The sequence below is a fragment of the Pinus tabuliformis genome, chromosome 5_2, assembly GCF_031772625.1.
Source record: "Pinus tabuliformis cultivar Carrire ecotype Pingquan chromosome 5_2, CPIR1, whole genome shotgun sequence".
Taxonomy (NCBI): Eukaryota; Viridiplantae; Streptophyta; class Pinopsida; order Pinales; family Pinaceae; genus Pinus; species Pinus tabuliformis.
The window spans coordinates 1,043,665,684-1,043,671,948 of record NC_142306.1 but is presented as its reverse complement, the minus strand read 5'-3'; the positions used below and the strand labels follow the sequence as shown (position 1 = coordinate 1,043,671,948).

Genomic DNA, 6,265 nt, shown 5'->3' with positions numbered 1-6,265 from the left:
TTTGAGCGGCCAATGCAAGTGTTAATCGGATGGTGTTCCATTTAGCTGTTGGAGAAAAAGTTTCTTCATAATCAATGCCTTCCTGCTGCACAAAACCCTTTGCGACAAGTTGTGCTTTATACTTTTCAAGTTCACCCTTCTGATTATACTTAATTCTGTAAACCCATTTACATCCTATGGGTTTAACATTTGCTGGACAATCAACAAGTTTCCAAGTGTTGTTATCAATTACTACTTGATATTCTTCAACTATAGCCTGTTGCCATTCTTTATGTTTTACTGCTTCTTTGTATGTGGAAGGTTCAGTAAAATCATTTGCTATCAAGGCAAAATTGCCTTCACTTCTATGTGTCCTTCTGGTGCCAGTTTTATTATGTTCATCAGGCTTTACATCTTTCAAAAGTTCAACTCCCCATTTTGGAAGTTGGTGCTCACTTGTTTGCGCTTCTGTAAAGTCCCCATCATTGTAAAGAGGACTAATATAAACTGATGTTCGTCGTTCAGGTGAAGAATGTGGAGAATCACTGTCAGAAGAACTGCTGCTGCTTGGAGATGGGGATGAACTGCTAGAAGACCCAGATGATGTTGTTGATGTAGATGGACTGGATGACTCATCTTCAGAGGAAGGAAAATCAAGTTCATACCAATTTGGTGAAGTTGGTTGACTTTGCATTTTTCCATTTCTTTTACTTCCTTTGGTTTCTAACTTGTGAAGAAGATTTTCAATTTCTTCAGCACTCTTACTCTCTGTTTCATCAAAAATGGCATCCCTGCTCACAATGAATTTTCCATTGGTCAAAAGATGATACCATCTCTTCTCATCAGAATAGCCAATCATTGTGCATTTTAAACTTCTCGAGTCAAGCTTAGTTCGTTTTTCTTTCGGAACTAAGGCATAACACACTGACCCAAAAACTCTAAGATGTTTAACTCGAGGTTTGAAACCAAACCAAGCTTCATAAGGTGTGATTTCGTCTAAAGAAGTAGTTGGAGATCTGTTTCTTAAGTAGACAGCTGTATGGATTGCTTATGCCCAATATGTTGGACTTAACCTTTTGAAAGTTAACATGGATCTCGCCATGCCTAACAAAGTGCGATTCATTCTTTCGACTACTCCATTTTGTTGTGGAGTGTAAACATTAGTAAGATTTCGTTTGATGCCATTTTCACTGCAATAAGTTTTGAATTCATTCGAAGTGAATTCTCCCCCATTATCTGTCCTGAGAGTACCTATCTTTTCTCTGGCTTCATTTTCAACAAGTTGGCGAAAAATTTTAAACTTATCAAATGCTTCTGACTTGTTCTTCAAGAAGTAAACCCAAGTCATTCTGCTGAAATCATCAATGAATAGTAAGAAATATTTGCAACCACCAAATGAAGTTTGTAGTGGACCACAAACATCACTGTGAACTAGTTGTAGCCGCCTGTTTGCACGCCATGAACTTTTTGGAAAACTTTCTCGATTTTGTTTGCCATAAATGCAAGCTTCACATTTTGCATTTTCCCTTTTGAATGTGGGAAGTCCTTTAACCATTCCTTGTTTCTGCAATCGAGAAAGACTCTCAAAATTCAAATTTCCATATCTTACATGCCATAATCTTATAGGTGAAATACCTGTAGTCACTGCCCCTGCAAAATCAGAATGCCTTGGAATAACTGTCCCTTTCATTCGTAACAGTTTTACATCTTCATAACCTGTCATGACTGTTTTCAAGTTCTGTTTCACTGAATTAATCTTCACTAAACCATCTTCCATAATCACCCGATGTCCTGCTTGTCGAATCGTGACTAAAGAGAGCAAATTTTTCTTGAAACTGGGTACATACCATACATTGGAAATCATTTTTTCTCCAATACCAGGGAGAAAAACTTTTACTACTCCTTTTCCATAAGGAGTATGTTTTGTATCATCAGCAAGAAAAATGGAATTAAGTTGGCAATCTTGAAAATTCCAGAAAAAAATCACGTCGACAAGTCATGTGCTGAGTTGCCCCGGAATCCAAGATCCAGGCATCTTCATAGTCACTTCTAAGATGGGATGAAATTTGTGATGCTGGTGAGGAAGTAAAAACATATTCTGAGTTATCTTCATCTTGATCATTTGCAAATTGTGCTGAATACTGCTGAAACTTGGAAATTTTATTAAGTGAAGTTCGACAATCTTCAGCATAATGGCCAACTTTGTTGCATCTTCGACACACAATTTGACTTAAGTCTCTTCCTCTTCCTGAAGATTGTCCTCTGCCTCTGCTTTGACCTCTATTTTGAGATTGTCCTCTGCCTTGATTATTATATCCTTGTCCTTGAAAATTGCCTCTTCCTTGGTTGTTTCCTCTACCTTGAAAATTATTTCTTCCTCCTCTGTTAAAATTGTTGCCTCTGCTTTGGCTTCGACCTCGATTATGTGCTGCTTGATTCTGATTCCCTCTGCCTCTTCCTCGAGAACTATCTGTTGATGACTTACTAGTGTTGGCTTCTTTGAGAAAACCATCTTCACCAACTTTCTTCTTCTTCCCAAAAGTTTTATCATGTTGACTCAACATTTCACAAAGTTCATCAAACTTTAGTTTTTCTAATTTCCCAGTTACTTGTAGAGTCTCTAAAAAATGCGTATAGGAAGAAGGAAGCCCAGCAATTACAATTGTGACCATAAAGCTATCATCAATTGCGGGAAAACCAGCATTAATAATTTCTTGCCTGATATTCTTAAGTCTTGAGAGATATTCAAGAACATCTCCTCCTTCAGTTAATTTTTGTTGCAATAATTTTAATTGTAGATCGACTTTCTTTGATTCAGGCTGAGTATCAAAGAGGTCTTTAAAAGTTTTCAAAGCAGTCCATGCATCTATAGCATTTTCTATATGGACATACATTTCATCATTCACAGAAGATTTAATAAGAGCTAAGGCTTTAGCATTCTTGATTTCCCATTTTGCTAGTGTAGCTGCATCTGTGGGTTTATTCGGCTTAACATCTCCATCACATATTCCCTGCCATAATTCATTGTAAATGAGTGTGCTTTCGATGAGTCGATGCCATGTTTTATAAGATTTGGTGCCTTCTAGTTTGTCTGAATCAGAAAAAAAAATTAATCAACTTAGACATTTTAGCGTTGTAGCGTCGCACCAAGAATCAGAACAGAAATGACAAGATAGTCAACACAACACGCATAACACGATCTATCGGGGCTTGGCCTTGACCCTCGAATAGTCGTCAAAACAGGAGAAAATTGACTGAGCTTTGCACTTGGCTCTAGTCAATTTCTCAAATTTTTACAAGGCAACTTTCAAAATTTGACTTTTTACAATGGTGCTTTTGCACAATCTGGTAAAAAAAAATCCCCCCCCCCCCCCCCCCCCTCAAAGTAAAATTACTTTGAGTTACAATGTAATGATCCCACCAAATAAAAAATTACAAATAAAATCTCCTTATTACTCCAAAAAATTTACAAATGACCTTTTTACTCCAAAAAAAATAAATTCCCAAAATTCTAAAACTCGCCAGATCTCTCCAAAATAAAAAATGAAAAATTACCAAATATAGTATCTCCTTATTACTCCAAGTTACAAAATTCTGAGTTGTTCAGCTATTGACAACAACTGTTGTGTGTAGAAAAACCTCGGTGAAGTTGATAAGCCCAAAAGCCTTTTTGTTTTCGTATTTTTCCGGTAGTGAGTTAGGAGAGGGTTTAAGACCTCAAACCCTTCATTCTTGTTTCTATAAACTCCTGAGAATATGTCTCATTTCAGTAGATCGGGTCCTCGAGACATCAAAGATAGTTATTCTTTGTTGGTTCTGAACATCACTTTTTGTACAACTGCAGATGATAGGAGGACTGGTCATTCTAGAGAATTTTCTTTTGTCCGCTACAAATACATTGACGAGGCAAAGAAGGCGATCGAGAGGCTTGATGGGAGAAACGTTGATGGAAGGGATATTGTTGTGCAATTTTCAAAATACGGTCCAAATGCAGAATCAATTCAGAAAGGAAGGCATTGATTTGTTGTACCACACGCAGGCCGCCACTCCAACACAGGTGGACCTGTTTTTTTTTTAGCAGAAGCTATCCAATCACTTGCTTGCTGAGCAACTGAAGAATGAGGAGACTGGCCTTGAATATCTCAAGTTTCTCTTTGCTGTCTAAATTCGAAATCATCTGAAACCCTTGTGTCAGGAAGCAACTGCAGCAATGGTGGAGAACGATCTAACATCGAAAATTGCTCCCCATCTGGACCGCCATTTAGTTTTCCCTCTTCTGGAGTTTCTGCAGGAGAAACAAATCTATCCAGATGAACAAATTCTCAAGTCGAGGATCGACCTTCTCAGCAAGACCAATATGGTCGACTACGCCATGGACATCCACAAGAGCCTTTACTGCACCGAAGACGTTCCACAAGAAATGACAGACAGTTGCCTTGCAGTAGTTGCAAGAGTAAAGTCATTGGAAGAAATCGTTGCACCAATGATTAGTTTTCTACATAATCTATCACTTGTTCAGGAGCTTCATTCTGATAAGCAATATAATTTCCAGATGTTGAGTGATCGGTACCAGATTGGACCTAACCAGATAGATGTGCTATACCAATATGCTAAGTTTCAGTTTAAATGCGGAAACTACTCAGGGGCAGCAGACTTTTTATACCAATATCGCACTTTTGTACAAACAGTGAAAGGAGTTTGAGTGCCTTGTGGGGTAAGCTAGCAGCAGAGATTCTGATGCGAAATTGGGATATTGCTCTGGAAGAGCTTAATCGGTTGAAAGAAATTATTGACTCTAAGAATTTTCCATAATAATAGAAAATCAAGGCACAACAATTTTTGATAATAATACAACAATTGATTTTCAGATTTAAAAAACTAAAATCAATAAAATAGAATAAATTCTTTTCTTTTGAATAAGAAAAAGACAATTTGCATACCAATCATTTGCTGATCAGTTTAATGGAGTTTTCCAAAAACTTGTACAGCTGGAATCTCCTCTTCACATCCACTACAACATTACTGGAGCTCTGGTACCACAATAATGGCAGAAGTGTCCTCAGACACATAATTTTATTAATCAGAAAAAAAAAAAAATTACATAATTAATTTGCAAGAGCTTACACCCGAACAATCAAACACTCTTGCAATGAGCTATTTATAAGCTCCATGTCCTAACTACCTCTAATTATGGATCACTTATTAAATAACAAGTGTCCATTTACATTAAATGCTATTCAAACCAACTAGCTAACTAATCTCCTAAAATAGAGCCTAAGATACGACACATTTGGAGAGTCATATCTTGTTACAACAATATACTAATTCTAATTGTCTCCATTAAATAATTAATCATTCTAGAATAATAATTATTAATTTAATTTCTTAAATTAATAATTATTTTATTTCAATTTTATAACCTATGATAATAAATTATTTTTGGATCATCTAACATTTAATATATAAGTTAAACATATATATTTGAAAAAACATGGAACAAAATTTGCTCTAGCATTATCTTCGACATCCTTAATTTGTAAATAGACATTGTTAAAATACCATGGGCCAACACCATGGGTTATCAATACCACATTATCAAAAAACTATAACTCATTTCATATGACACTTGTTTATATGACATTTTTCTAACTAATCAATTTAATTAAGAGAGGAAAAATGGCATAACTCTTTGGGGATAAATATCAACCATTGATTTTTGTATACTACTAAGAATATTCTAGAATATTCCATAGAAATTAAATCCCTACCATCCACCTAATAATTATTGATAATTAAATTAAAATTTTGGAAGCCCAATTCCAAAATAGACATACCTATAGACATAAAAGCATTACAGGCCCACCCAACTTTATTGTTTGGAACTTAAATAGTATTAGTGTGACTTTCATCTTATATATATATATATATATATATATATATAAAGAGAGAGAGAGAGAGACAGAGACAGAGAGAGAGAGAGAGACAGAGAGAGAGAGAGATGAAATGGTTATATATTAATTTCAAGTTGTTTCAAGGACAAAGCCTTTTACATATGCAACTGGATCTTCATCAGTTGAGATAAAAATGTCCAAAAATGACTTGATTTCTTACTACATTGTCTCCATATGAAAACTTTAAGCTAATATTGCCTATAAACCTTCCAAAAGACTCATAAAACTGATGCATATTTGCAATAGATTGTTTAAAACAAGAAGAAAACAAGCTTGCATTGGTCGAACCAGGTTCATGATTAATTTCTATATTATCCTTGTCACACTGCCTTAGT

General features: G+C 35.6%; 2 pseudogenes; both read left to right on the top strand.

The window, feature by feature from the left end:
- The first annotated feature begins 3,735 nt into the window (after positions 1-3,735).
- Positions 3,736-3,999, top strand: LOC149162809 (serine/arginine-rich splicing factor SC35 pseudogene; annotated as a pseudogene).
- Positions 4,000-4,189: 190 nt separating this feature from the next.
- On the top strand, positions 4,190-4,681 carry LOC149162808 (eukaryotic translation initiation factor 3 subunit E pseudogene; annotated as a pseudogene).
- The last annotated feature ends 1,584 nt before the right edge of the window (positions 4,682-6,265 follow it).